Raw genomic sequence first — 10409 nt, 5'->3', positions numbered from 1 at the left:
TATCAAGTTCAAAGTACAACTTTGGTTTTCCCGCCATCGTCCGCAACTTTATAGATGTGAGTCTGAGGTTTCCGATCCATGACAGTGTAGATAGTGGGTTCCCATTTATCTGCCAACTTCCTCTTTCCTCTTTCCCCTTTATTTGCGAGCAGAACTCTGTCACCAACATTCAGGCAAGTGCCACGGACTCTCTTGTTGTAACCATCAGCTTGATGCTGCTGCTCTTTCCTTGCATGCTGCTGAGCAATGCCAGCGGCTTCATGGAGGCTTGCCGTCAGTTTCTCGGCGTAGGTCTTGTAGTCAACCACGACTGTGTCTTTCAGGACTTGCTTGAAAACCACATCCACCGGAAGTCTGGGGACCCGACCATACATTAAGTAGAATGGGGCGTATCCAGTTGTTTCATGGATGGTGGCGTTGTAAGCAAAGGTCAAGGTTTGTATCTGTTGTGCCCAGTGTTGTTTTGCTGCTAATGGTAAGGCACGCAACATACTGCCAAGTGTCCTATTAAACCTCTCAGTTTGCCCATTTCCCATGGGATGGTATGCAGTTGTGTGTGACTTTGCAATCCCTGTGAGGCTGAGGAGTTCTGCTAGGAGTTTACTTTCGAAATTGGCTCCCTGATCTGAATGGATTCGCTGTGGAAAACCATATATGCAGAACACATTATCCCACAGCTTCTTAGCAACTTGCTTTGCCGTCTGGTTTACACAAGGGAACGCGTGAGCCAACTTTGTAAAGTGGTCAGTTATGACCAAGACATCAACTGATCTTTGTTTGTTATCCTCAGCGCTCCAGAAATCTATGCATACCAACTCCATGGGTGCAGAAGTGCGAATGCTCTCCAAGGGAGCTCGGGCAGCTGGTTCAGGAGTCTTTGCTAGGATACATCGTTGGCAGCATTTCACATATTCCTTTATGTCTCTTTCCATTTGCGGCCAGAAAAAGCGTTGTCTGGCAAGGTGTAGGGTTCTGGCTTGCCCTTGATGCCCTGCGAGGTCATGCACACCAGAAAGGGCATTGACCTTCAAACTGGCGGGTAAGACAAACTGGTACCTTTTCTGCCTGGTTAAAGAGTCTTTGGTAATCCTATAAAGGACTCCATCTTGGACTTTCAGCCGATGCCACTGCTTGCATAGCATCTGTGCTCTTGGACTTAGCCTACATCTCTCTCTTCTAGATGGCAGCTTACCCCGCTCCGCAAACAGCCGGACCTCCCCAATGTCTGGATCCTGTTGCTGGCTGTGCCGAAGTTCATCAATAGAGAAGGCTGGAAGGGTGTCTTGTTCTGAGTGTGCCACCTGGGGCAGAACCTGGAGGAACTGAACTGCTCTTGACTCTGCAGCTTTCTCCCACTCAATGTGAGCTTCACAGATGGACTTAACATCAGCGGAATCCTGATTTCCAGGTGGCTTGTGCTGTGGCGCATCTGTGATCCCACAGCCTGAGTTATATGCCTGAAGACATTGGACCTTGCACCGGAAAACATCCTGGACTCCTTCCTCCTTTGTTCCCTCGGCTTCTACCAAAAGGTTCTCATATGGCTCGCTGATCAATCTTTGGCCCACTGACCTAGCAAAAGGGTCTCTACTTAAGGCATCTGCCACAATGTTTTTCACCCCAGGTATATGTTTAAGATCGAACATGTATGGGGACAGCTTGGCCACCCACCGCTGTTCGCAAGCGTCAAGTTTTGGTTTTGTCATTATATAGGTCAATGGATTATTGTCGGTCCACACTGTGAAACAGTGACCCTTCAACCAGTGACTGAATTTTTCACAAACACTCCACTTGAGCGCTAGAAATTCCAGGCGATGGGCGGGATACCTCTTTTGTGAGCCAGTGAGGGTCTTGCTCGCAAAAGCAATCGGACGGGCTTTGGTTTCACCTTCTGGTAACTGTGACAAAACGGCCCCGAGGCCATCAAGAGAAGCGTCGATGGATAGGATCAGTGGTTTGGAGAAATCCGGGTGAGCGAGGACTGCACAGTTCAGAAGCTTCTCCTTGAGGCTGAGGAAGGCAGAGTCACAGTCATCAGTCCAGTCTGCAGGTGTGAGCTTTCTGAAGACACCGGGATTCTGGTTTAACTTTCTAACCTTCCCTCTCCGTTTTTGACCAGCTGTAAGGGCAAACAGAGGCTTTGCTGTGGCGGAGCAGTTGGGCATAAAGTGCTGATAGTAGAACACCATTCCCAAAAATGACTTTACTCTCCGAACTGAAGGTGTGCAGCCGTCATCCTCCATTAAATCCTTCTTTGACATTTTGACGATAACTTCAACTTTCTCTGGGTCAACAGCTACCCCATCACCGTCAATAATGTGTCCGAGGAATTTCACGGACCGCTGCAACAGGTGGCATTTTTTTGGACTCAGCTTCAGGTTGTGCTCTCTCAGCCTCTGAAAAACAACCTCCAGCCTATTGAGGGCTTCTTGCTCAGATGGGGCAAAGACCAGGAGGTCGTCAAGATAGCACAGCAAGCTACTGAAGTTTAGATCACCAAAAATGCTCAGCATCATTCTCATGAAAGATGCGGGACTGTTACAAAGTCCCTGGGGCATTCTGTTGTACTCATGTAAGCCCAGGGGTGTTGTGAAGGCGGTGAATTTCTTGTCTTCCTCGTGCATGGTCAGGTTGTAAAAACCTGATGTTAGGTCCATGGTGCTGAAGACAGTGTTTCCGCCAAGAGCCGCCAAGCAGTCCGACTGATGAGGCAGGGGATGAGCATCTTTGATGGTCCTTGCATTCAGCCACCGGAAGTCTGTGCATATCCTGAGGTCACCATTTTTTTTCCAGACCATCACGAGTGGGGATGCATATTCGCTCATTGACTTCCGAATGATTCCCTGCTCTTCCATCTCAGTGAGGACCTGGCGCAGCTTTTGGTAGTGAGCTGGAGGCACTCTGCGATATGGAAGACGGAAAGGACGGTCATCTGTAAGCCGGATCCTATGCACAAAGCCCTTGGCTTCTCCACAATCTAGATGGTGTTTTGAAAACACATCTTGGTACTGTTCCATCATTTCCACCAGTTGGATCTTGGTGGAAGAGCTCACTTGGCAATTATCGATGTTGACATCCCCCAGGCCAACATTCTGCAGTCTCTGTTTCAGGTCAGTATTATCAGCGTGTTTGTCATGAGTCACTTTATCTGCGTCATTTTCTTTCTCACAGGAGCCTTGGAGCAGTGTGAAATCTTCAACTGCAACGCAGGGAGAAACATCTGCCAGCTTGCAGTTTCTTTTCAGGGTGAGTGGCTTTTCTGTGTAATTGGTGACCTTCATGGGAACCCAGCCATCTCCCCACAAAGGTGTGACCACTCTGCCAACCATGATACCCCGAGGGATGCACTTGGAAGAGGTAGGTTCCACCACTACTGTGCTCCCAGGTGACATAGGGACATTACTTGGCAACTTGCCCCATAGCAGGTATTCTTGTTTGGGGAGCAGAGTCACTGCTTGGGTTAGCTTAACTGTACCCACCTTGTCTGGTACATCAGCCCCGTTCCACCTTGTGAGACCAGCCATCATCTCCAGAAACTGCTCGCACTCAGAGGACCCCTGTACATTGCATGAGACGAGTTTCCAGTAGTTTTCGTCATTTTTCAGCTGACTCATCACATATTTCAACATGTTGGTGCCTAGCTCCATATCATATATGCACTTGGGGCTCACCTGTAGTCCTCCACAGCCAACAAGAATAATGCGCTGTGTCGGCTCTTGCCGCTGTGTCAAAACGTTCTCTGATAGGAGTCTCTGCTCTGCTTCTTCGCTTATTTTACAAGCCATTGATCCCGTATCAAGCAATCCTTGCAACTGAGCAGAATCACTGATCATCACTGGTGCATGGAATAACTCGTCAAATGGCTCAACTTTGTGTATATTCTGAATGATTACTGTGCAATCCTCTGGCATTGCTTTACAGACATTTGCATACACCTCTTTCAAATCCTCATTTCCTTCAAGGGTTGGTCCTTTAACGCCCACACGTCCCCTCGCCAAATGTGAGCTGTCTAGTTTAAACCTGCTCCACCTTGCTCATTTCTGGGCTGTATTTGGACAGGTCGTGACGTGGCATTATTTCGTGACTTTCGTTGGTGGCATTCTCTCCTCCAATGGCCAGGCTTGAAACAGCTCATGCAGAGATTTTCCTGCCTGCAGTGCATAGTTGTTGAGTGGTCACCGGACTGGCAAACCTTGCATCTCCTTTGAGTAAAATTTGCTTGCTCCCCAATAGGTGGTGTAACTACTGCTGACTGAGCCTTCTGCTCCAGCACGCGGTCCAGCAAGCTGATGAGGGACTGAATGCAGACACTCTCTGCCTGAGAAGAGGATGAGGGCCCCATTGCATTCTGGTCGCAGGTAAGCTCCCTGGCATTATCAGTAGCTACAGCCTCCATTGCTGAAGTCTGGGCATGTGCACCAACCTGCTTTGGTTGTGGAGGCCGACATGTTTTACCTTGAGACTTGGTCCTAGCCTCTCTCTGGTTTTCAGTGAGGCGCTCCTGGATCTCATCTGCTGTCCATTTCTCTGCTGTTTTAAACTTCAGAACACTTGAAAGTGCAGGGTCGGGGCAGTGTTTCACAAACATCATTGTGACTTCATGAGAGGGATCTTCAATATTCCGTCCCTGCCTCCTCAGACACTCATCTGCCACATCCACAGCTTTATTCAAGCGGATCCAATAGTCCATTGGGCTTTCTCCAGCCAAAGGGAGAGTGTTATAAAAATCTGCCAAAGGCATCGAAGAATATGTTACCTCACTAAAATGTTGTTTGAGTATATCAAAGACAAGCTTGGAGTCTTCAGCAGGCCTTAAAGATGGAATGCTGCGCAGGGTGACCTTGACAACATCTCTAGCCTTTCCCATCAATCTTGAAATTATTTCTTGGGAATGCTCATGAGGCGGGACACCCCTCTTATTCAGGTAAGCATCCATGATTTCCTCCCATTCATGTACTGTGTGTTTGTCGGTTCCATCACCCCTGAAGTGTGGTGGCTCCTTCACATCTGACTGCATCACTAACTTCACCCCAGTCATGTTTAACTCAGAGAGACCCGGGCCCGTGTTCAAACTAGGTGCATGAGTAGTTCGATCTTCTTGGCTACCTGCAGTTTTCTGCATCTGGCTTGCAATACTCTCTCCAATTTGGTTGGCTAACTGTGTTATGAGATCCCCTATGTCTGGATAACTCATGTCTGGACTAGGCATGTGCTGTCTGGGAGAAAGTACATCGGTGTGCATGTGAGTGGAAGAGAATGCAGGGTGGCCTACTACACTAGCACCCCTTACTGAAGTTGATTCTACTTCACCAAAAAGCTTGCCCCGCCCGGAGCTTACTGCCCCAGCACCCCTAACTGGAGTTGAGTATACGTCTCCCAAAAGCTTGCCCCGTCCGAAGCTTACTGAACCAGTACCCCCATCATGGCCAAATGGTATCTTAACATTTTTACCATCAGTCATCTTAGCTAGGTTTGTTATCTCTTAACCAAAGCTAATAAGAGGTAAGTGAATACTCAACATACACAAAAAAAACAGGATAAAAATGAACTTGTGAAGACTAAAGCACCAACAACACTTAACACTCACAATATATGCAGTATTTGTCACAGCATTAAAGGTCACCTATTATGCAAAATGCACTTTTCCATGTCTTTTGAACATCAATATCTGTCCCCAGTGTGTCTACAGGCCACCATAGTATCATAAAAGACCATCCTCTCTCTTTTTCTCCTCCTCCGTTTGTCCGGAAATGGGTGCAGAAAAAAAAATCGCTTTTTTTCCTTCTCTTCTGACGTCATTAGAGAAATGCAAGCCATGTAAGGGTTTCCTGGTCGAACCAGAGCAGAACCTTCAGTAGCTGACCCCGCCCCACAGCGCGTCACTGTCTCTCCTCCTCAACCTAACTTGAGCAAAGTCTGCAAGAACCAGCAGAACAGGCTTCATGTACTCCCATCATCTAAATATAACATGTTCTTTCACAAAGGCTTTATGTAATTACACTGTTTAAACAGATGATATTTATATATTATATATATTTGATGTCATGCATGTAGCAGAGTACAGGTAGTAAATAGTGACTTGTAAGCAACACAACACATTTCTGTTTCACAGTCAAACTTTATTTGAGTTGACAGATGACAATATTAATTATTCACAGCATTTGTAATCATCTCACCTGTTAGTTAGTTATGTTCACATGGTACAGGAGAAAGTCTTTCAGCTCTGGTAAACTATGGTAAGCTAAGCTCCGGTGGTCTGTAGTCATGGTAACACAGAGACAGCTACTACTGTAAATAATATACCATTACTCTGATCTTCCATACATTTATCTTTTAGCAGAAATAATGAACTGACTACTGTTTCACATCTTCTATTTTCCACCCTGATGGTCGCTGTGTTTACACACCGTCTCATAGCGGTAGCATGTAGCTAACCCGTTAGCATGTAGCTACATGCTAACGGGTTAGCTCTGTATCTCCCATCTGCTTTCAGCTATCTGCTCTCCTCTGGGATGATTCTGTCGGTCATTTCTCACAGATGGATCTGTAAAGACAGACGTAAAACAGAGTGTATGTTTACGGTTTACAGAGTTGATGCATGAGGTAAACACTGAGTTAACTAACAGAGATATAAATAGTATTATTTACCTGAGAGAAACCGTCAGGAAAACCTGGAATCTGGACCGCAGATGTTCATCATGTGTCGCCGATTTCTGATCAGATTCCTCCGGTAACGTGCGCTGGGTGAAGTTTCTGGTTTATAAACTTTAAAGTGGTTTATAAGCTCTATTCTAGCTGCTATCTCTCCACTCCTCTCTCTCTCCAGAGCTTCTCCGGGAGGGAGGTGGAGGGTGACGCTGTTGTTGTTGAGGAAGTTTGATTGACAGAAAACGCTGACCAATCAGAGCAGAGTGGGAGGAGACAGGCTGTGAATCAGGGGTTTTCAGACAGAGGCTGAATTAGGCTCTGAGGCAGGCAGACTCAGGCTGCAGTATGAGAAGAATAAAGGGTTTTTTGAACATTGCAGCATGTAAACATGTTCTAGTGCAACATTAAAATACATCTATGAACCTGGAAATGAGCATAATATGTGACCTTTAAAGACAGATACCACAGCTCCTCCTGCTGCTGGAACACTCTATCAACAGGTAATAAAGATTATCTGACATAACGAGGACAACCAGTGAAGAATATCACTTCATTACCAAGGATGGGATTGAAATAAACAGGAATATATGATAAGTATTGAGTTAATTGTTGGAGTTATGGAGGTGTTGGACCAGATACTGTAAGTGTAGGCTGTACTTCGTCCAACTTCTTTCTGGACATGTAATATGTATTTATGTTGATTATTCGTTAATTGATTGTTTACTGTTCGTTTTATTAGTTATTCTTGTTTTGTTTTTTATTTGTTACATGTTACAAATACATAATTAATCAAAAATAAAGTGAAACGAAATGGTTGTCACTGTCCACTCATATTAAACATGAATCCCAGTTAGTGTATGAGGGTATGAGAATAATATGCAAGATCAGCATATAGTTTGTTATTATGAACAGAATGGTGCGTTGCTTTAAATGCTGCAAGGAATTGTGGGATGTTATTCTCTCCTTTCCTTTGGTAAAGGATGCTCCAGTGTTTCCTCTGCTGAAGGAGATAATAAAGGAAGCATTGAAGCTCCTTTCTTTAACATTTAGTGAATTCTAACAGCTCTTATCATGGCTGCTGCTGAGATACTGAGAGGGTCATTTCACTCAGTTAGGAACCTTCCTGAGCAAAAAGGACTATTCTAACACAACCTAGGACAAACCTAAACCCAAACCTTTTACAGGAAGTCACAGAAAAAATGACTTCCTGTTAGATCTGATCTGTAGGCTACTTGTAGTTTTCAGACCATGTTGGGATTTATTTATATTTGTTTGTAAATCTATGTGTAAATGTGGGTGTGTCTAACATTAGATTCTATCCTTTATTATTGTTATGTCCGCCTTGTAAAGCACATAATGAGCACACGTTTTGATAAGCGCTTATATATAAATAACCTTCATTATTATAATAGTTATTATTATAAACACACAAGATGTGTTTGTTAACAGATGAAACCTTCATTGCACAACTTGAGACTAATACAATCTAGTGTTAAATATTACAATTACACAGAAAGTTGTGACTTTCTACAAAACTAATAGCTAATCAGCTGTTTGATCAGGAGACAGCCAGCCGTTTCCCATCATGCACTGGGTCTTGCAGTCGTTGGGGCACCTGGATCTAAAATCTGCAACCGCCTTGCGTTGTGTTTTGTGTGATGGGGTGTGATGCAGAGAAAAGGAAACACCGGCACAGGAGTTCTGGATTGTGGTTGAGAGCGGGAACACTTTATTCATTCACAACATCGGCTCTACTGCTGGTCCAAAACCTTATGAAGCAGTGAAAGCAAAGTAAACCCTCCATGAGGAAGTATATTCTAGTGCAAAAGTAAACAGAGTAAAATAATAATCTAACACTGAAAATAAATTACTACACATAAAATGATTTAAGGCATCTTAACATAAGATCTAACGTGAAAATAATATAAATGAAACAACAACACAGATAGACAATAACTGAAAAGACTAATCCTCCATCCTGCACTATTTTCTTCTCCACTGAGAGGATGCTCTGCTCGTACTCAGTAACAGGCCAACATTACGGACACTATTCACATACTAAACATATCTTACCTTTTACAACTCATGCCAAAGAGAAAGTCAACATCTTAATTAACACTTTAGTTGAAAAGATAAACTGAAAGCGTGTTTGTGAATTAATATATTCTACGATGATGCAGGCCTCCATGTTTACCTAACGAAGCACTGACAGCAAAGCAAACAAGGAAAAATGATGTCCAACACGTAACTGGATTTCAGAACTATGGTTTCCTGTAATGGACAAACATGAATCATTGCTCGATTCTCTTCCTTTAATACATCCATGGATTCTGGATGGGAATTGACAGCGCACCAGCGACACCTGGTGGTCGACTTAGGCTACTGCCTTACACATACAACATAGTTCAACATTTTATAAAGCTAAAAATGCTGTGTGTTCTATATTTACACTGTATCCCAAAAACATGCATCATTCTGTGACATTTTATGTTTTTGCACACATTGATGATACAACTATCATCTCCTCTCTCTGTCTCTCTCTCCTACAGAGGTATAAACTCCCCCGGGTCACATGTTTCCTCTACAAGGCCTACAAGTACGTCTACGAAGGAAGGCAAAGTAGAGTCCAGCACAGAGAACCAGTAGAGCTGCTGGCAGTCCAACGTAGAGGCCGATCATTCCCCGACTCTCTGGTTGTGGTCTCATTGTTGGTGTCTCTGGTTGTGGTCTCATTGTTGGTGTCGGAGGTTTGGGCTCATCAGCAGCTGCTGTAAAGGACAGAAAATAAAATGTGTGTGATTGTCTGAAGTGGAACCATTTTACTGAAACAGGAAACTAAATAAATCCAGCAGACTGACAAAAGAAAGACTAAATATGATCCTAGTCTTCATCAGCGGTAGCCATGACGTACGTTTTACTGCGTCTGGTAGTCGCTTTCAGTCCAAAATGGCGGAAGCGTAGCTCTGCTGCTGGGAGCTGACGTTGTAATGGAACGACCAGTTGATTTTCACTTCTTAGTAATATGTGTTCTTTGGTACAGCTCCAGCAGGGATGAAGCTGAGACTACTTTTATACTAGCTAGCTATGCTAGCTAACGCTAACTGGTTATCGACTCCTTGATCATAACAGAATATAATAACTTTCATCACTGCTCATCTTAGAAAGGCCACCGCAAGAAAACCTGTTCTTTGTTTTGATTATCCACCAACCAATCTAACCAATCTACCCAATCTAACCAATCTAATCAATCTAACCAATCTAATCAATCTAACCAATCTAACCAATCTAACCAATCTAATCAATCTAACCAATCTACCCAATCTAACCAATCTAACCAATCTAATCAATCTAACCAATCTAAATGCACATTACATAAACAAAGAACAGGTTTTCTTGCGGCGTCCTTTCTAAGATGAGCAGTGGTGAAAGTTATTATATTCTGTTGATAAGCTAGCGTGCTAGCTAGTTGAAAAGTTGTCTACTTCCACTTAAATGACTGAGATACAGCAGCAGGTACTCTATAAGGGTCACATGTGCTTAAGTCTTGCAGTTTGTATCTTTGTTTTCCTCGTTTGAGAGTCGATCTAAACACTTGTGGGTTGTAAAAACATAAAGATCTGACAGACTTGTGCAGTAGCTCTATAGAGAGGTGAAGTCCCTCCTCTTCTAGTGGACCACTGTATACCATGTCATATGAACGCTAGTCAACGGAGAGAGATACATATCTTTTTGATCCCGTTATTGCTCCATGAATCACACAT

The 10409-nt window shown here is 44.0% G+C and overlaps 1 protein-coding gene and 1 long non-coding RNA gene across 15 annotated transcripts in view; one reads left to right on the top strand and one right to left on the bottom strand.

Annotated features, from left to right (window-relative positions):
* LOC141763618 (programmed cell death 1 ligand 1-like) overlaps nt 1-10409 on the top strand; it is a 63925-nt gene that overhangs the window by 16878 nt on the left and 36638 nt on the right. The gene's annotated exons all lie outside the window — the stretch shown is intronic.
* LOC141763622 (uncharacterized) lies at nt 8355-9217 on the bottom strand. The gene is made up of 2 exons (XR_012593101.1): nt 8935-9217; nt 8355-8785 (listed from the first exon to the last, which is right to left on the bottom strand). It is a non-coding gene; the product is annotated as an uncharacterized LOC141763622 (long non-coding RNA).

Source organism: Sebastes fasciatus, assembly GCF_043250625.1.
Source record: "Sebastes fasciatus isolate fSebFas1 chromosome 22 unlocalized genomic scaffold, fSebFas1.pri SUPER_22_unloc_2, whole genome shotgun sequence".
Lineage (NCBI taxonomy): Eukaryota > Metazoa > Chordata > Actinopteri > Perciformes > Sebastidae > Sebastes > Sebastes fasciatus.
The sequence above is the reverse complement of the archived record's forward strand: the minus strand, read 5'-3'. Positions and strand labels throughout refer to the sequence as shown.